This window comes from Equus asinus, chromosome 10 (assembly GCF_041296235.1).
Source record: "Equus asinus isolate D_3611 breed Donkey chromosome 10, EquAss-T2T_v2, whole genome shotgun sequence".
NCBI lineage: Eukaryota > Metazoa > Chordata > Mammalia > Perissodactyla > Equidae > Equus > Equus asinus.
In genome coordinates, this window is record NC_091799.1 from 75583918 (window position 1) to 75605750 (window position 21833).

Sequence of the window (21833 nt, forward strand, 5' to 3'; positions counted from 1 at the left end):
AACAGCAACACTCTGGGGCCTGCCCAGTGGCGTAGTAGTTAAGTTTGCACGCTCAGCTTTGGCGGCCCAGGGTTCTCCACTTTGGATCCCGGGTGCAGACTTAGACACCACTCAGCAAGTCATGCTGTGGCAGCATCCCACATACAAAACAGAGGAAGATTGGCATAGCTCAGTGACAATATTCCTCCAGCAAAAAAGAGAAAGATTGGCAACAGATGTTAGCTCAGGACCAATCTTCCTCACCAAAAAAAAAAAAAAAAAAAGCAACACTTTGATTTATATTACTAGTTTTTGAATCCCTAATAAGCAAACATTTTAAAACCATATCCACACAAAAGGTGAATTTCAACTGACAGATCAGCCACACTAGCTTCTTAATATCCTAAAGAATTATCTGAAGGAAAAGCATCGTATTAGGTAGAATAATTTTAGTGCAGGTCTCAGAAAACCCAAATATAACTTACAAAATGAGGAAATACATGGTTTGGAAAATGAATCCCATAGGTAGGACAGGCTTCAGTGCTGCCTTAAACCAGCAGCCCTAGCTCCATTTCTCTGCAAGTCTCTGGGCTCTGCCTTCTTTGTGTGTTGGCTTCATCCTCAGCCTGACAGTGAAAGGGCTGCAGCCATTCCAGGCCTCATCTCTAAGGAAACCATTGTCAGGGAAAGAGAGAGGAAGTTACTCCTGGGAGATCTCACAGAATTATAAGGAAGAACTTCTCCAGAACTTCAGATCAAACATTTACTCTCATGCCATTGGTTCATTCTGGGTCACATGCCTGGGCCAGAACCAATTACTGACATAGGGTTAAAACTACCATTATCCTGATCAGGTCTGTATTAGTCATGGTTTTCCAGAGGAACAGAACCAATAGGGGAAAGATATATATATCCTCCACATCCACAGATATATCCATGCATACAGATGAATTTTGTGGGTGTATATATGTTAATATAACATATGTAATCTATTTTTTTGTAATTCAGATTCTCTAAGGCAAAAACACATTTTGGTCCATAGAACATGACTTATAGGTCACATAGTAAGAGTAGTAGTGGTATCAGAAAAGAATTATTTTACTGACCAAATAAATTATATTTGTGCAGCACTTTTAACTTCCCAGAGAATTCCTGGATCTTATCTCTAAATCCTTTCAGCAACTCAGTGAAGAGGTAGATGTAAAGAATGTTCTCCACATTTCACAGGTAAAAACCTGAGGCTCAGAAAACTTAACTGACTTGCGTAAGTTAGCACAACTTAACTAGTGGCAGAGTAGAGATTCGAACCTCCCTTCTCTTGACTCTTAGATCTCTGATCATTCCACAGTGTGCTACCACCCTCACCTTCTTCCCCATCTCCCCACTTCCCAAAACCTCAACTGATTTACCACTGGTCCTTTGGGGAGGCTCTATATCATACTAGTTAACAGCAGAGACTTTGGAATATGAGAGATCTGAGTTCAAATACCATCTGTTCATTTACATTTACCTTATGATAGTGAGAAAATTAAAATTTCGAGGCTTCAATTTCTGCACTTGTCAAATCACGATAATAACTATCTACTCCTTGGGTTATGTTGAAGGTTGAATTAAACGAGCTATGTAGACCGTCAGTGTATTCCTTAAAATATAGTAAACAGTAAATAAGAATGAATAAATGGTAACTAATGCTGGTCAAAACCCTAACCTTAATCTACCCAGTCATCTGCTCTTTTGATTATATGCCAAAGCCACTGAGTGCTACTGTATAAAAAGTATAGAACAGAGGAGATGGATTCAATATGAATTAATGACCCCCACCCTCAGCTGAGTTAGCAATCCTTCCTCATATCTGTACTCAATCCTTTCCTCTATTTCCCACAAGGTGTTTTAAAATTTCACCACTTATATCCACAGCATGAATTCAGCAATAAAAAGAAAATTTTGAAAAGGCTTGAGACACGCAACAGCATGAATGAATCTCAAGGGACTTATGGTGAACGAAAAAGACCAAACCCCAAAGGTTATATACTGTATGATTTCATATATATGGCATTCTTGAAATGACAAAATTATAGAGATGTAGAACAGATTAGTGGTTTAGCGGGTACCAGGGGTTAAGGATGCGAGAGTGTGGGTGGAGGGAGGTATGTGGCTGTGGTTTTAAAAGAGCAACACATGCTAGAACTGTTCTATATTTTGACTGTGGTAGTTGGTACAAGAACCCACATGATAAAATTACGTAGAACTAAATACACACACACACAGAGTAAATACATGTAAAACTGGTGAAATCTGAAAAAAGTCCAAAATCCATGGGTTATATCAATGTCAATTTCCTTGTGATTTCATACTGTAGTTTAGTAAGATGTTCCATTGGAGAAAGTGGGGGTAGGGTACAATGGAATCTCTCTGTATTATTTCTTACTACCACATGTGAATAATAATTTTCTCAAAATAAAGTTTAATTAAAAAAAGTAACTTGACCATACTCCTATGGCTGATGCATCACTCGAAGTGGGCTTTCACAGACGGAGATAGGGATACAGAGCTGGTGGGAATCTTTTAGTTGGAGGGACGTGAATAAGCAAAACAATGGAGAGAAGGAAGTGAAGAGTATATTTAAGGAAAAGCAAATGATTGAGTTTAATGGAGACCTAGAGTAAAACTAAGTAAATATTATAAAATAAAACTGGAAAGGCACCTTAGAAATATATGTTGGAGTTCCTGAATTGAGGAGTTTGGACTACCTTTGGACTTACTTGTACAGACTGAAGAAGCAGACAGCAATGTAGATGGAGAATCAGAAAATTACACTACTCACAGGAGAGAGTGAAGAACAGACCATTGGGTCATTCTGAACTATTAGGACATTGTTAATAACTTTCCCCTCAGCAGTTTCAGTAGAATGTTTGAAAAGCTGAAGTTCCAGTCCACTGCCAGACAGAAACGATTGTTTTTAGACAGCCGACAAGATAGATGGCAAGGAAACATGGTGTGGCTATGTGGGAGTAGACAGCTGGACATTGAGGGTGAGAAGAAAATAAGCCTAAGCTAAAACAGGAAATAGAATTGAGGGAAGCCTTCTTGATAAAGGGTTGAGTGAGTAGGAGGGGTTGGGAGATAGGGTGAGGGAGGGATCATATCTGTAAACAAAGGGGAAAAAATAAAAATTAGTTGGGAGAAATTTAAAACGAAGGTAGAGAACTAATAATAGATAAAGAAAAGAGCAGAAGTGTATACCTGTCGCCTTCTGACTCTTCTACAGGTTGTAGAACTAAAGAAAACCCTAAGTAGTTTATAGTATCCCGAAAATAATTTCAGAAAATAATTAAATCTTTGAGAATTCCCTCATATTGGTACTCTTTGATATCAATACTCTTTCAAATTTGCTGAACACTAAAACTTTCCCAGACTCCTTCTGAAGCCTTTTGCTCTAGCCATAAGAGTGCTACAATTTTCAGACCTCTGTATACTAAGCACCAACCCTTGTGACAACAAATATCTTGAATATATTTGTAAAGAGCCTAACTAGGATAGTAACAAATTAACTTAAAAGATGGGTGATACCCAAAATCTGCAAGGGAAGAGAAGCACTCACTCTCATATCCTATTCTTAGGAATGTACATTTCTGCAAACTACTGGCGGGCAATCCAACATTATTAAAACTTTTCAAATGTTTGATCCAGCAATTTATCCTATGGCAATAACTGGACAGGTGTGTAATGCTGAATATAACATGGAAGTTCACCCCAGTTTTGTTCATAGTTGTGAACATTGGAAACAACAAAAATATCTATCATAGGAGACTGACTCAATAGGTTTTGGTACGTTCATGGAATAGAATATAATGTAGGCATTAAAACTTGTATTTTCGCTCCATATTTATTGACAGATTGAGATGATCATAATTTACTGTCAAATAACAAATAGCATAAAAGTAAGTAGAGCATTTCCTTCTTTTTAATATGCACTTACACATTCAAATTTTGAAAGATATAAATTATGAATAGTAAACTTATACTCTGGATGGGTTTATGGATGACATATTTTTAAATTTTTATTTATTTAAAAAATTTTTTCAATGGTCATTTAGTTAAAGCAGAACTCTCCTTATCCCTGCAGTTTCCATGTGGAGAGACTATTATGAGGGTAACACTGGTGGTTGAATGGTGGCCTCCAGAAAGATCTATCTAGATCCTAATCCCTAGAACCTATGAATGTGACCTAATTTAGAAAAAGATTCTGTGCAGACAACTTAATTATCTCAAGATAAGTTTATCTTGGATTATCCACCTAGATCCTAAATCCATTGACAGTGTCTTTATCAGAGACACAAGAAAGGATACAGACACCAGCAGAGCTGATGATGTGAAGGTGCAGACAGAGATCAGTGATGCACCAAGGAATGGCAAGGAATGACGGCAGCCACCAGAAGCCAGGAGACACTTGCTATGGTCTGAATATCTGTGTTCCCCCAAAACTCATATGTTGAAATCCCAACCTCCAAAGGTGATGGCATTAGAAGGTGGGGCCATTGAGAGGTGCTTAAGGCATTGGTAGAACCCTCATGAATGGGATTAGTGCCTTATAAAAGAGGCTCCAGAGAGATGCCTAGCCTCTTCCACCATGTGAGAACACAGCAAGAAGGTGCTGGCTATGAACCAGGAAGAGGGCCCTCATCCGACCATGCTGGTGCCTTGATCTTGGACTTGCCAGCCTCCAGACTGTGAGAAATAAAATTCTGTTGTTTATAAGCTATCCAGTCTGTGGTATTTTATTATAGCAGCCTGAACAGACTAAGATACACTGATGTAAGGATAGTCCCCTCAAGCTTCAGAGAAAGCACCATTTTGCTACCACCTTGATTTTGGACTTCTGGCCTCCAGAGCAGTGAGAGAATAAATTTCTGTTGTTTTAAGCCACCAAGTTTGTGCTAATTTGTTAAAAAAGCCTGGAAGCTAATCCTGTTGGTCCTTCACAGCCCTTTTCACATTCCTCCCCAAAGAAGGATAAGTGGGTCACCTGAATTTGGGAAATGAACTAGGCTGCATCTCATTGGAAGCCAGCACACCTGCCAGACACTTGTGTTCTGGTCTGCCCCTTGCTAAGCGGGCAGAAGCATCCCCTTGGAGGAAGAGGCCCAGTGTCATTCACCTGAACTTGTGAGTGGTGGATAAAGCTGTCAGATTCAGTAGATATAAAGACAAGTTCTCCAGTGAGCTCTAATACTCATAAAACTTATTGACTTAAAATATTTTTCATCTTTCTGATTTCTGTATCTAGCTTTCAATTGATTCTGACCCTGGATGGGGAACATAGGGTATTATTTACTGATCTCATAAACTCTAACAAAATTTTACTTTTATTGTTCAAAAGTAATTTCTATTTTGAAATACCAAAAGGAAGTATGAGGGATCTATTCCTAAAATATTTGCTTTAGGTGGCCAAAATTAAACTTACATTGCTTTCAAACAATGCAATACATTCAAGAGTTTTTCTTCTCCCCTACAATCATGGAATTTCATTTAGGATTGCCAAGGGAATAAAACTTGAAACTCAAATTATCTTTATTGAGAAAGAGTGACAAATTCTTCAATAAAACTGAGTTCCTTGTAATGTGTTGTAAAACTGGCTCAAAAGTAACTTATAGAGTTTCATGAACTAATGTCTCCATCTTCTTTTAAAGTTGTAGGCTTTGTGGTGTTTTAACTCGTCCTCGTTCCATTTCCCTCTCCCCAGCTCTGCAATAGCCTTAAAACCAACAGCTCATAATCATGGTAGCTATGAAAAACAGCAGACTAACAGCCACTGGAGGGGGAAGAATGGATTTAAAGCTCCCACAAAGCTCCGTTCCTAGAGAATGGTCATTATCCTATCTGTCTAGCAGTTCCCTGGAAACACGTACTTGCAGAGCTTGTCTTTATTTGACCTGACTCAGACCTCACCCACTGCAAATAGCTTTTTCCCAGGAGTCTCTGTTGAAAACAATCATCAGTGACTGTTTAACACTGGAGCTGCCTGAGGTGGTGAAAGCAGTTGGGCAAACAAGAAGCTGACCAAAAACCATTAAAGGAAAAGCTGGGAGATGAGATGTCCACTGGGGACTCTGAAAAATTACAACATATTCTGAGAATGAAGAAGGCCACACACATGCGTAGGACTGTGTGCATGCTCAGGAGAGACCCGAGAGGGCCCTAATTTCTTACCTCTGGCTGATCTTGAGGAACTGTACAAGAAGGAAGTGAAGGCTAAAACAGAGATGTAAATGGCATGCTGGAGCATTGAAGGCATGCTCAGCACACACACAGAGTCACTAGGCCAAGGCTAGGAGACTAATTGGTTCAAAGCATTTAAGGAAAGCCCTGTCCAATAATTACTGGAGCACTAAGCTAACTAAGCAGAGACTTCAGTGGTCACACATGATGAAAAATAGACTTTACAGAATTAGTTCAGGAAAATTAGCAAACTAAGAGCAGTAACAACAAAAAAGCCTGAAGAAGAGACATTTGATTTCCAGAGTTACCAGATTATATTATTTAGAATGTCCAGTTTCCAACAAAAGATTATGAGGCATGCAAAGACAAAAGAAAATATGGTCCATACAAAGGAAGAAAACAGTCAATAGAAACTGTCCCTGAGGAAGTCCAGGCAGTGGACTTAAAAGACAAAGGCTTTAAATGAGTTATTTGAAAGATACTCAAAGAACAAAAGAAAACAATGTCTGAAGAGCTAAAGGAAAATATAAGAATGATGTTTCACCAAATAAAGAATCTCAGCAAAGAGACAGAAATTATTTAAAAAGAGCCAAATAGAAAGTCTGGAGCTGAAAAGTACCATAACTTAAATAAAAAACTCACCGGAGGGGCTTAACAAAAGAATCGAGCCAGAAAAAGAAGCAGCAACTTTGAAGATAGGTTAAATAAGATTTTCCAGTCTAAGGAACAAGAAGAAAAAATAATGAAGGAAAATGAGCAGAGCCTCAGGCACCTGTGGGACACTGTTAACCATACCAAAATCAGCATAGTGAGGTCCCAGAAGGTGAGGAGAGAGAGAAGGGCAGAAAGAATATTTGAAGAAATAACAGTCAAAATGGTTTCTTAGATATGACAACAAAAAACAAAAAAGCAAAAAAAGAAAAAATAGACAAATTGGATCAAGATATTCAGTGCTTTAAAGCTTGCCATCAAGAAGGTGAAAAGACAACTCACAGAATAGGAGAAAATGTTTGCAAAACATATATCTGATAAGAGACTAATATCCATTATAAGAAATTCTTACAATGAAAAAATTGAAAGATAAATAATCCAGCTTAAAAAGAAAGCAAAGAGTTTGAATAGGCATTTCTCCATAGAAGAAATAAAGATGGCCCAATAGCACATGAAAAGATGCTCAACATCATTAGTCAATAGGGAAATAAAAATCAAAACCACAATGAGATACCACTTCACATCCACTAGGATAGTTATAATAAAAAAAAAAAAAACAGATCATAAAAAGTGTTGGCAAGGATGTAGGGAAATTGGAACTCTGGTCCATTGCTGGTGGGAATGTAAAATGATGCAATCACTTTGAAAAACAGTTTGGCAATTCCTCGAAGAGTTAAACAAAGAGTAACCACATGATCCAGCAATTCCATTCCTAAGCATATGCCCAACAGATATTCAAACATACGCCCACACAAAAATGTTTTACACATATGTTCCTAGCTGCATTATTCATAATAGCCAAAATATGAAAACAACCTAAATGCCTATTAACTAATAAACAAAATAAGGTATAATCACATAATGGAACATTACTCAGCCATAAAAAAGGAATTAAATACTGATGCATGCTAGAACATGAATAAACCTTAAACCATTATGCTATGTGAAAGTAGCCAGACACAAACGAGCACATATTATATAATCTGACTTTATTAAATGCCCAGGATATGCATATCCATAGAGGTAGAGAGTAGATTAATGGTTGCTTAGGGCTGGGATGGATGGGGGATTTAGGGGTGACTGCTAAAGGTATGGGATTTCTTTCCGAGGTGATGAAATGTTCTAAAATTGACAGTGGTGATAATTGCACATATCTGTCAATATACTAAAAACCATTAAATTATTCACTTTAAATGAGTAAATTATATGGTATGTGAATTATATTTCAATAAAGCTGCTTAAAAAAATGTGTCCTGTGTTGAGCACCTAATGCTTACTCCACCGCAATTCCTACCCACAAATTCAAAGGCTGAGGCTCTAACATACTCTTGTGAAATTCCTAAAATAACATGGTAGCCAACAGTGGAATAGTCATGCCTAGATCCCACTTCCTCCTCATTGAAGATTCATTGTTCTGAAACTACACTTGGAATTTGTCAAGCACAGAACAGGCATGTATTTTAGATGAATGTCTGGTGATTTTTAGAAAACGGAGGGTTCCTCTTTTAAAAAACTAGAATATACTGTATTCTGGATTTGATTAGATGAGAACCTTCTGTTAGCGATGAACAAAAAAGTGAAACTGGAAAAGTTGGCAGGGACACATTATGGAGCCTTGGAATGCCATAAGGAGTTTACACTGTCTGCTATAGACATTGGCAAGACCCAGAATGGTTTTCAGCAGGGTAATGATGTGGTTAGATTTCTGAAAGATATACTGATGGCGAGGAGGATAAAGATGCTCAACATCATTAGTCATTAGGAGGTTTAAGTCTGGAGAGAGGAAGACCAGTCTGAAGGCTGTTACAGTAACCCAGGAGAGAGAGAGGGATGACCCAAACAAGGGTATTAGTATGGATGGGGAAGGGAGGTGGGCATGATAAGATAAATATTTAAAAGGTAAAATCAGCAAGAATTGGTCATTAATTCAGCACAAAGTTACAGCCCAAAAGCATTACTTTGTGCCTGTTAATAAGAAACATCCATTATTTAATTTCTAAATACTTTATTGAAGTCAATAAAGAAGTCAATACGTTCTCTCTACCCCATTGTATAATGTTGTTTCTATTAACTTTGGAGATTAAAAAAATGATTTTAATGTAAACTGGGCACAAGGTTTAGCAGCTTTATTTTTTCTCTTCAACTTATCAATATAAATTAACAGACAATAAAATACAATATGAAAGAGCTACTAGAATTTAATATACTTTCATTTCTTATACTCGATCCAGAAAGTTCCCTCCCTTTGGCTTTATCGGCTGTAATAATTAAGCCTCTGAAAAGTGCAATTTACTTTTCCTGGCTCAAAACAAACTATTCCCAAGTTAGATCATTTGAGGTTAGTCACTTCCAACTATATTTCTTAGCCCTCAGTCCTCAGGGAAGGGAAGTCCTACAATCTCCAGTCTGCTTTCATGCTCTCGCTCCTTACTATCCTGAATATGCTCTCCCAAAATTCTTCTTAACAATCACCTTCTTCCCACCTTTTTTACTGTGAACCCTGGAACTCTTGCTCCAATGTTGATAAATGCCCCCATCTCCTCAAAATTTCCATGTATTTGTTTCAGCAGGCACTGACTATTAATACTCAGTCTGTTTGCTTGAGGTCAAGATCACTGATCATACATCTCTTCCCCTCTACTGACCTCTCACATTCAATAAAGACATTAAATCTTGATTTACATCATTTTATCTTCACCTTAAACCCTGCCATAATCCTAAAATAGGCCAACATCCTGGTAGACCAGCAAACCAGTCTGTGGACCTCAGAAGTCTTAAAACTCCAAAACTCAGTCTCCGACTACATCTCATATATCCTTTACAGTTCTCTCATGATCTCACATCATAATAGATCTTCAATGTAGAAAAGCCCTTTGACGAAATTTTCTTTCAATCCTTATGGCTTCCTTCTGGCCTCTTTCCCATCTTTTCAAAGCCTGGGTCACAAGATTAATCACCAAGCAGCACTTTCAGTTCTCTATCGTTTCACTCGACAAAATCCAACCAATCCTTAAAGAATGTTCTTCTCCCCTGTCACTCAGGTGGTAAGCTCTCCTGCACAACAACTTTATTGCCATGCAGATTGGTGCCACTATAAACTGAGCTAGACCCTTCATGCTGCCTGGCAGTCATCTCACTTGTCCTTAGGTAGCTTCCTCTGGTGACTTTCCCTCAGACAGTTGGCTCCTTGAGGGCAGATTGAGTGCCCTGTGGATGGTTGCATCCCTTGCATATATCATTAACTAGTATATAGTAGACACAAATATTTACCTTATGAAATATTAATTAATTTATTGAATATTTATTATTAAATTAATGAATGCACCTTAAAAATGCTTGAGTTTCTCCCATCCCTTGTCTCTGTGGTCCTCTCTGGCTCCTTTCCGTTCTGAATCCAACCCCAACATCCAAACTCTGCAGAAGTGTAGTCTACATTCACTGCCTCCTGTCTCCACTTTCTTATCCCTTATTGAATCATCAACGCACTTCAGTCTGGCTTCTTCTCTCACCATTTTCCAGTCATTATTTTACTGAACATTTCTGCAGCATGTGACACTGTTTCTTTATCACAACTTCTTTTGGGAACTTTCTAGAGTTTCTTGGTTCAATGATTCTATACGTTTTTGATTCCCTTTGTTCCTCTGTGAGAATTCATTTCTTTACTGTCCTATGGAATTAACTTTTACTACCTTCCCAATAAATCTGAGTGTATTAACGTTAGCGTCTCCTGGAAATGGACACTGAAATGGTGATGTGTGTAGGTGGTTTATTAAAGTGCTCTCAGGAAGATTACCTGTGGGAGAAGCAGGATTGGGCAGTGGGAGAAGCTGAACAGTGATGTGGTTCATATCTTGAGTTAGGATGTGAGCTCTTGAGTAAGGATGGCCCTTAACTGATTTCACAAATTGAGTCAAAGAGGCCAAGTCTTTGTACTTCTATATTGGTCATTCATTCATTGAGGGATTTCCCCAGAGAATGGGTTCGATGTATGGCAAGGCATCTCCTTGGGCAGAGGGCAATTCCAGAGAAGTGATACAGCTGTGACCCATCAGCAAGCAGCGCTCCCAGCAGCTGCGGGAACCAGTGCCTTGGTTGTGAAGGGGGATCTGGGAGGCGCACAATAGCTTCCTTTACGTGAGAGGTTCCCTCCCATTCTGTCTTCAGCTCACTGCTCTTCTTATTTCTCACAGTGCCTTCTACCCTGCTTAACAGACCTCATGCTCCTGGTTTCAGTTGCCACCTATACTAATGACTCCCAAATCTATCTCTAAGCCAAACCTCTTAATTGAGCTTCACACTTCCATATACCCTTATATAAAACCACCTATTGGGCATTTTCAACTTTTATGGCCAAATAAGGCTTTCAATATAGGCATTTCAAATTTAAAATGTCCAAAACTGGAATCATCATTGCCTCCCCCTTCTATGCATCCTCCCATTACTATCTTGGAATCATCCTCGAATCCTATTACTCAATCACCCCCATTCCAGTCCCAACCAATCAGACACAGAGTCCTGAATATTTTACCTCCTTTCCATTTCAAGGTAGAGGTGAGCACTATTCAAGGCAGAGTTTTGATTATCTTCAATTTTATTAAAAAGATGAGTGTCACATTGTAAACAGGGCAATGGCCCCACAAAGAGGTTAAGATCCTAATTTCTGGAATTTGTGAATATGTTACCTTACATAGCAAAGGACAAATAAGGCTTCAGATGGAATCGAAGCTGCTAATCAGCTGACCTTATACAGCAATATTATCCTGGATTATCTGGTTGACCCCAATGTAATCACAAGGGTTTTTAAAAGTAGAAGAGGAAGAAGAGGTCAGAGTAAAGCCATACGAGAAGGACTTGACTTGCCATTGCTCACTTTAAAGATGGAGAAGGGGATTATGAGCCAAGAAATGTGGGTAGCCTCTAGAAGCTGGAAAAGGCAAGGAAACTGATAATCCCCGACAGCCTCCATGTATTAGTTCTATTAGCTTCTGTGATTGCCACAAAGTTAGTGGCTTAAAACAACACACATTTATTCTCTTATGGCTCCAGAAGTCAGAATTCCAAAATCAGTCTTACTTTACTAATGTCAGTGTGTCAGAATGGCCACACTCACTCCAGAAGCTCTAGGGAAGAATTCATTTTTTATCTTTTCCAGCTTCTAAAGCTGCATTTCTTGTATTCCTCAGCTCATGGTCTATTCTTCTGTCTTCAAAGATAGCAGTGTAGTGTCTTCAGATATCTTTGTGCTTTCATCACATCATCTTCTCATCTCTAAAGTAAAATCCCCCTATATCCCAGGTTCTTGCTTAAGAATCTAACTTCTAATAGTTTGCTGCCAATTCTTGCAAAACTTGTTAGAACCTATTCATGCCTAAAGGATAACCAGCCTTTCCATTACTGTTGTTGCAAATGGGATGATTTTGTCCTTTTTATGACTGAGTAGTATTCCATTGTATGCATATACCCCATCTTCTATATCCAGTCATCAGTCAGTGGGCATCTGGGTTGGTCGACTTCTTGGCTATAGTGAGTAATACTGCAAATGAACATAGAGGTGCACAAGTCTCTTTGTATTGTTGATTTCAAGTTCTTTTGGTAAATACCCAGTAGTGGGATAGCTGGGTTGTATGGTATTTCTATTTTTAATTTTTTAAGAAATCTCCATACTGTTTTCCATAGTGGCTGCATCAGGTTGCATTCCCACCAGCAGTTTATGAGGGTTCCCTTTTCTCCACATCTTCTCCAACATTTGTTGTTTTATGTCTTGGTAATTATAGCCATTCTAACAGGTGTAAGGTGATATCTAAGTGTAGTTTTGATTTGCATTTCCCTGATGATTAGTGATGTTGAACATGTTTTCATGTGTCTATTGGCCATTTGTATATCTTCTTAGGAAAAATGTGTGCAGAGAGATCCTCTGCCCATTTTTTTGATTGGGTTGTTCAATTTTTGTTGTTGAGTTGGGTGAGTTCTTTATATATTTTGGAGATTAACCCCTTGTTGGATAACATGATTCGTAAATATTTTCTCCCAGTTGGTAAGTTGTCTTTTTGTTTTGTCCTGGTTTCCTTTGCCTTGCAGAAGCTCTTTGGTCTGGTGAAGTCCCATTTGTTTATTTTTCTTTCTTTTGTTTCCCTTGCCTGAGTAGATGTGGTATTCAAAAAGGTCCTTCTAAGACCAACGTCAAAGAGTGTATTGCCTATTTTCTTCTAGGAGTTTTATGGCTTCACATCTCACCTTCAAGTCTTTAATTAATTTTTTTAAATTAATTTAGAGTTAATTTTTGTGTATGGTGAAAGATGATGGTTTACTTTCAGCTTTTTGCATGTGGCTGCCCAGTTTCCCCAACACCATTTATTGAATAGACTTTCCTTTCGCCATTGTATGTTCTTAGCTCCTTTGTCGAAGACTAGCTGTCTGTAGATGTGTGGATTTATTTCTGGGCTTTCATTTCTGTTCATTGATCTTTGTGTCTGTTTTTGCACACATACCATGCTGTTTTGATTATTATAGCTGTAGTATATTTTGAAGTCAGGGATTGTGATGCTTCCAGTTTTGTTCTTTTTTCTCAGAATTGCTTAGCTATTCGGGGTTATTTGTTGCCCCATATGAAATTTAGAATTCTTTGTTCTATTTCCATGAAGAATGTCATTGGGATTCTGACGCAGATTGCATTGAGTCTGTAGATTGCTTTAGGTAATATGGTCATTTTAACTATGTTTATTCTTCCAATCCATTTGCATGGAATATCTTTCCATTTCTTTATGTCATCATCGATTTCTCCCACAATGTCTTATAGTTTTCATTGTATAGCTCTTTCACCTCCTTGATTAAATTTATTTCTAGACATTTTATTATTTTTGTTGCAATTGTAAATGGGATTGTATTCTTGAGTTTCTTGAGTTGTCTTTCTGTTAGGTCACTATTAGTGTATAGAAATGCAACTGATTTTTGTAAGTTGATATTATACCCCGAAACTTTGCTGTGGTTGTGGATTATTTCTAAGGGTTTTCCAATGGACATGGATACTTTAGGGTTTTCTATATATAAACATATAAACGTGTTGTCTGCAAAGCAAAAGTTTCACTTCTTCTTTGCCAATTTGGATAACTTTTATTTCCTTTTCCTGCCTATTTGCAATGGCCAAAACTTCCAGTACTTTGTTGAATAACAGTGGCGAGAGTGGGCACTTTGTCTTGTTCCTATCTCAGAGGGATGGCTTTCAGTTTTTCCCCATTGAGTATGATGTTGATTATGGGTTTGTCATATGTGGCCTTTATTATGTTAAGGTGCTTTCCTTCTATATGCATTTTATCGAGAGTTTTTGTCATAAATGGATGTTGGATCTTGTCAAATGCTCTCTCTGTGTCTACTGAGACGATCATGTGGTTTTTATTCCTCATTTTGTTAATGGGTTGTATTGCATTGGTGGATTCATGGATGTTGAATCATCCCTGCATCCCTGGTATAAATTCTACTTGATCATGGTATGTGATCCTTTAGTGTATTGGTGTATTTGGTTTATGAATATTTTGTTGAGGATTTTTACATTGATGTTCATCAGTGATATTGGCCTGTAATTTTCCTTCTTTGTGTTGTCTGTGTCTGGCTTTGGGATCAGGGTGATACTGGCCTCATAAAATGTGTTAGGAAGTGTTCTGTCTCCTTCAATTTTTTGGATAGTTTGAGGATAGGTATTAAATCTTCTTTGAATGTTTGGTAGAATTCTCCAGCAAAGCCATCTGGCCCTGAACTTTTATTTTGGGGGAGGTTTTTTATTACTGTTTCAATCCATTTACTTGTGATTGGTTTGTTCAGATTCTCTACTTCTTCTTGATTCAGTTTTGGGAGGTTGTATAAGTCTAAGAATTATCCATTTCTTCTAGATTGTCCAAGTTGTTGGCAGACACCTTTTCGTAGTATTCTCTTATAATCCTTTGTATTTCAGCGGTGTCTGTTGTGATTTCTCCTGTTTCATTTCTAATTTTACTTATTTGAGCCTTCTATCTTTTTTTTTAGTGAGTCTGGCTAAGGGTTTGCCAATTTTGTTTAATTCTCAAAGAACCAGCTGGTAGATTCATTGTTCCTTTCTACTGTTTTCTGGTTTCAATTTCATTTATTTCTGCTCTAATTTTTAATTTTTACTACCTCTTGCTGACTTTGGGCTTTGTTCTTCTTTTCTAGTTCTGTTAGGTGTAGTTTAAAATTGCTTATTTGAGATTTTTCTTGTTTGTTAAGGTGGGCCTGTATTGCTATAAATTTCCCTCTTAGGCCCACTATTGTGCATCCCATTTGAGTTGATATGGTGTATTTTCATTTTCATTTGTCTCCAGATATTTTTTTATTTCTCCTTTAACATCATCAATGATCCATTGGTTGTTCAGTAGTCTGTTGTTTAGTCTCCATATGTTAGTCACTTTCCCAGCTTTTTTCTTGTCCTTGATTTCTAGTTTGACAGCATTATGGTAGGAAAAGATGTTTCATATGATTTCAATCTTCTTAAGTTATTGAGGCTTGCCTCGTTTCCAAACATATGGTCTATCTTTGACAATGTTCTGTGTGAACTTGAGAAGAATATGTATTCTGCTGATTTTGGAGGGAGTATGCCACATATATCTATTAAGTCCATCTGGTCTAGTTTTTGGTTTAATTCTCCTATTTCTTTTTTGACTTTCCGTCTGGATGATCTATGCATTGATGTAAGTGGGGTGTTAAGGTCCCCTACTATTATTGTGTTGCTGTTAATATCTCATTTTAGGTCAATTAATAGTTGCTTTATGTACTTGGGTGCTCCTGTGTTAGGTGCATATATATTTAAAAGTGTTATGTCCTCTTGGTGGAGTATCCCTTTTATCACTATATACTGCTCCTCTTTGTCTCTCATTGTCTTTTTTATCTTGCAGTCTACTTTTTTCTGATATAAGTATGGCAATATCTGCTTTCTTTTGTTCGTCATTACCTTGGAGTATAGTCTGCCATCCCTTTCCTCTAAGCCTGTGCTTGTCTTTAGAGCTGAGAAGTGTTTACTGGAGGCAGCATATTGTTGGGTCTTGTTTTTTAATTCATCCAGCAACTCTGTGTCTTTTGATTGGGGAACTCAATCCATTTTCATTTAGAGTGATTATTGATATATGAGGGCTTAATGCTGCCATTTTATTACTTGTTTTCTGATCGTTCTGTATTTCCCTTGTTTCTTGTCCTGTGTATTTCAGACTGCCAATTCAGTTTGGTGGTTCTCTATAATAGTTTTCTCTTTATTTGTCATTTGTGTCTGCTCTGATTTTTTGTTTACTGTTTTGTTTACCATGAGGTTTGTATAAAAGATCTCACAGATGATATAGCAAATTTTCTTATAAACTTAGTCTAAGCAGCTTACATTCCTTTCTTCTTCCCCTTCTGAGTTATTGTTGTCACAACTTAGTCTGTTTTGTAATGTGAGCTTGTGGTTAAGATGAAGTGATTATATTTATTCTTGTTGTTTTCCTTCTCTTTATCTTTAATGTTATAATTAAGGGTTTGCTAATATGTTCTGATATCGAGTGGCAATTTACTGATTTTTTTCTGCCTATTTATTTTCTTGCTCAAGGCTTTGTAAACCCTTTCCTTTTTTTTTTCAGGTATGAGGGCCTTCTTGATTATATCTTGTAGAGAGGTTTTTTGATGATGAACTCCCTCAGCTCTTGTTTACCTGGAAGAGTTTTTATTTCTCCATCATTCCTGAAGGATATTTTCATGGGATAGAGTATTCCTGGTTGAAAGTTTTTGTCTTTTAGAATTTTGAGTATATCATTCCACTCTCTCCCAGCCTGTAAGGTTTCTGCTGAAAAACCCACTGAAAGCCTGAGAGGGGCTCCTTTGCAGGTTATTTTCTTCTGTCTTGCCACCTTAATATTTTTTGTCATTGACCTTTGCCATTTTTATGACTATACGCCTCAGAGAAGGTCTGTTCATTGATGTAATTGGGAGTTCTTTTATCTTCTTCTACTTGTAATTCCAGCTCATTACCCAGGTTTGGGAAGTTCTCAGCTGTTATGTCTTTGAACAAGCTCTCTGCTCCTTTCTCCAACCCTTCTCCCTCTGTAACACCAATAATCCTTATGTTGCATTTCTTAATTAAATCAGATATTTCTTGGAGAATTTCTTCATTTCTGTTTAGTCTTAGGTCTCTCTCCTCCTCCATCTGAAGCATTTGTATATTCCTATCCTCTAAATTGTTAATTCTATCATCCATAATATCAGCTCTATTATTTAAGAACCCCAGACTTTTTTTTATCTCATTCATTATGTTTTTCATCTCCAACATTTCTGATTCATTTTTCTTTTTTTCCTTCCTTTTGTAGATTGCCACCTGTGCTAACAACTGTTGCCAATCTATTTTTTTTTTTTTTGCTTTTTCTCCCCAAATCCTCCCAGTATATAGTTGTATATTTTAGTTGTGGGTCCCTCTAGTTGTAGCATGTGCGATGCTGCCTCAACATGGCCTGATGAGTGGTGCCATGTCTGCACCCAGGATCCGAACCAGTGAAACCCTGGGCTGCCGAAGCTGAGTGCTTCAACTTAACCACTCAACCATGTGGCCAGCCCCAAGATTCATTTTTCTTTAGAGTTTCAATCGCTTTTGTGAAGAATACCCTCTGTTCATTAATTTTGTTCCAGTTTTCATTGAACTGTCTTTCTGAGTTCTCTTGTGACTCATCGAGTTTTTTAAAGATAGCTATTTTGAATTCTCTGTCATTTAGATTGTGGATTTCTGTGTTTTCAGGATTGGTTTCTGGGTGTTTGTCTTTTTCCTTCTGGTCTGTCTTATTAATACACTTCTTCATCATATTTTATGGTGTGGACTTTTGCCTTCACAGAGTAATAGTATCTGGCCATAGATTCCATCTGCCAGCACTGGGTGGGGAGGATCAGGAGCTGTGTATTCTGAGCCTGCCTTGATCCCTGTCAGCTGTGCCTCTCCAAGCCTAGGCCACTTCTTGGGATTGCTGTGGCCCTGTGGGCTCTCCCACTTCATGGGAAAGTGATCACATGGGGGTTGGGGCTGCTGGCGCCTGCTCCCACAGTCCTGAGACGTGCTCCCTCCTTTGGGGCTGTAGCAGTATTATTGGCATTTGTGGCAGCTGGCAACTCATTTGCCTGGGTGCACAGATCCACTGCCATCTTCTAGGTCACAAGGGCATTGTGCTTGGTGGGAGCCTAGGCCACTTCCTGGGGACCATGGCAGCACTGTGGGCTTCCCCACCAGATGGGAAAGCAATCATGTGGGGGCTCAGGGCTGCTATTACCTGTTCCCACAGTTGTGCCCACCTCAGGGCTGCAGCAGTACTATGGGTGCTCCAGCTGTGAGAGCAGTTGCACACATGTACAGGGCTGCTGGGGAGCTGGAGTGTGCTCAGCTATCTCCACCACCTCCCTGAGGTAGTCCATCTTCCTTCACATGTATAGCTGCATGGGTCTCTCAGGTGTCCTGATGTGCTGTGTGAGTATCCTCCATTGATCAGTGAATGTCCATTTAGTTGTATTTCAAAGGAGGAGAGACAAAGGGAACAGCTCACTCCACCATTTTGCTGACATCTGGTATCTCATTATTTTTGATGTGGAGTTCCCTAGTGCATAATGATGTTAGTATCTTTTCATATGTTTATTGGTCACTTGTATATCTTCTTTGGAGAAATGTTTATTCAGATCCTTTGCCCAGTTTTTAAATTGAGTTATTAATATTTTTATTATTGAATTGTAAGAGTTCTTTATGCATTCTAGATACAAATCTCTTATAAGATGTATGGTTTGTAAATATTTTCTCCTATTCTGGGGTCACTTTTCAGTTTCTTAATGGTGTCCTACTTTTTCTTTTGTTGCTCATGCTTTTAGTGTTGTAAATAAGAACCCATCACCAAATCTGAGGTTGGAAATTTACTTCTATGTCTTCTGCTAAGAGTTTTATGGCTTAGCACATTTTACATTTAGGTCTTTGATCCATTTGGAGTTAATTTTTATATACGGCATGAGAAAGGGACCAAACTTCATTCTTTTGCATGTGGATATCTAGTTGTCTCAGCAGTATTTGTTGGAAAGACTATTCTTTCCCCATTCAATATTCTATCTATTATTGAAAGTAAAATATTAAAGTCTTTATTATTGTTAAATGGTCTATTTCTCCCTCCATATTTGTCAGTTTTTGCTCCATGTATTTGGTAATCTGATGCTAGGTGCATATATGCTTATAATTGTTATATCTTCCTGATGGATTTCCCTCTTATCATGATTTGATGGGCACACTTATGAATGATCTGGCTATGGGGAATGCCCCTGTTTCATTTCTTCCCCCTCAACTAAGAGGATATAAAAATAAGCCTTCTTTGGGGCTGGCCCCATGGCCGAGTGGTTAAGTTCGCACGCTCTGCTGCAGGCAGCCCAGTGTTTCGTTGGTTTGAATCCTGGGCGTGGACATGGCACTGCTCATCAAACCATGCTGAGGCGGCGTCCCACATGCCACAACTAGAAGGACCCACAACGAAGAATATACAACTATGTACTGGGGGGCTTTGAGGAAAAAAATAAAAAAATCTTTAAAAAAAATAATCCTTCTTTTACTTGCAAAGAGTCAGTTTTATTTTAACTAGGATTGGCTTTCAGTAAATAATTGGCAGAGTTATTCACTTATTGTCAGAAAGGAGGGCTATTTTTTTGTAAAACACAAAAGACCTTATTTTTGATTCTGTCCTTTTCATTGTTTTAAGCAACAAGAATGCGATTCTCTTGTTTCCAAATCAGTAGATTCTAGCTCTTTTCTAGGCTCATATCAAAAAATATATCTTACAAAATCCAGACTTCTGGTTCCTTGAAAGAAGGGAATATATCTCATTCCTTCTTATATTTCTGCTGTGTGGAAGACAGCCTGCTCTAGAACAAATCCCTGGTGACTGAAAAATTTAAAACTACTTTTATCACCTCTTCAGGGATGGATATTTACACAGATAGGAATAAAAAGAGGGAGGAGATGATGAGCCTTTTTATCCACATGAAATAAAAATGATTATTGATTATAAGAACACAAGTAATAAAGTCACAATCACCTGAAGTAGAAGTGACTACTGTTAAAATTTCTATAAAGATTCTTCCAGACATGTATGCATAAACAAAAGCTATTTTTTTTTCATGGAGCCATACTAACATAGGGTTTTAACCTGATTTTTTGACTTTTCAATGTTTTTAAGATATTAAAATGTGTCATTCTTTTTAATATTGCTGAGTCTATAAAATTAAGAGTTTACAAATTACTGGATAATTGTTGGTTCTTAACTTTTTAAAATTACACAAATAATATGTATTAAACATCATAAAAATTAAATGATGCAATGCATATAGATGGAAAATCAAAAATCCCCTTTCACCTTGGGGCCAGCCCAGTGGTGCAGTGGTTAAGTTTGCATGTTCCTCTTTGGTAGCTCGAGGTTCACTGGTTCAGATCCCTGGTGCTGACCTACACAATGCTTGTCAAGCCATGCTGTGGCAGGTGTGCCACATATAATGTAGAAGAAGATGGGCACGGATGTTAGCTCAGGGCCAGTCTTCCTCAGCAAAAAGACGAGTATTGGCAGCAGATGTTAGCTCAGGGCTAATCTTCTCCCAAAATTAAAATCCCCTTTCACTTTGGACTCATACTCTCTCTAGTCTTCTACAGTAATCACTGTTAACAGTTTAGTTTCCTTTTAGGCATTTTTCTAAAAATTTTCATATAAACACCACAAATATAGAATTTTGTCTGTTCTTTTTTACATAAATGGAATCACATCATACACATTATTCTGCAACTTTATTCTGTATTCTGCAGAATACATTTAACAATATATCCTAGTGAAGTTTTCCTATAAGTACATGCAGATTCTTTTTATTTATTCTTTGCTGAGTTATATTAGCCCTGAGCTAACATGTATGCCAATCTCCCTCTATTTTGCACATGGCTTGCCACCACAGCATGACCTATGACTGGTGTAGGTCCACACCCGGGATCCAAACTCACAAACTGGGCCACTGAAGTGGAGTACTCTGAACTTAACCACTACACCATGAGGCCAGCCCATCTTTTCATTCTTTTTAACTGCTGTGAAATATCCCCCAGTGAAGATGGTGCATGAGATGGAAATTTAAAATTTGATATTTTGCCTTCCAAAATATGAGAGGATCTGTTTCTTCCAGATCTTGGACAACACTGAGTATAACTAATCTTTCTAATTTTTACCTTTCTAAGGAACAAAAAGTTACATCTCATTATTTGAAATTGCATTTCTTTGATTAGACCATCTTTTCATGTAATAATTGGTTATTTGCATTTATCCTTCCAACACATGTATCCACTTTTCTTTTTTGGCGTTTGTCTTTTTCTTTTGGAGGCATTAGAATTTTATGGCTACTAACTGTCAGATTCACGCGTAGAGAATATTATCTCTCAATCGCTTGTCTTTTAATTTCGCTCAGGTGTATGAGATTACAACTTTAAAGTTTATGTGGCTTATTGAACCCATCAATCTTTTACTTTATAGCTCCTGGATTTTATAACTTGTTTGGAAAGGCCCTTCCCACTCTAAAATTGTAAAATAATTCCCTTACATTTACTTCTATGTACTTAAAAATATATATATTTAGTAATTCAATTAACTTGGGCTGTACTTTACATATACCTGAGACATAGGGATCTATTATTTTTTTCTAAATTTACAGCAAATTGTCCTAACACCAATTTAGGGAGTAGTTCACCTTTTTCTACTAATTAAAAAGGCCATCTTTGCCATACAGTAAATTCATATGCATATGAATGGTTGATTCTCAAATGTCTATTCTACTCCATGGATCTATATAATCCTATGCTAATTCCACGTTGTTTATTTAGGAGCTGTTAATTCTTCATATTTATTTAGGAAGCATTA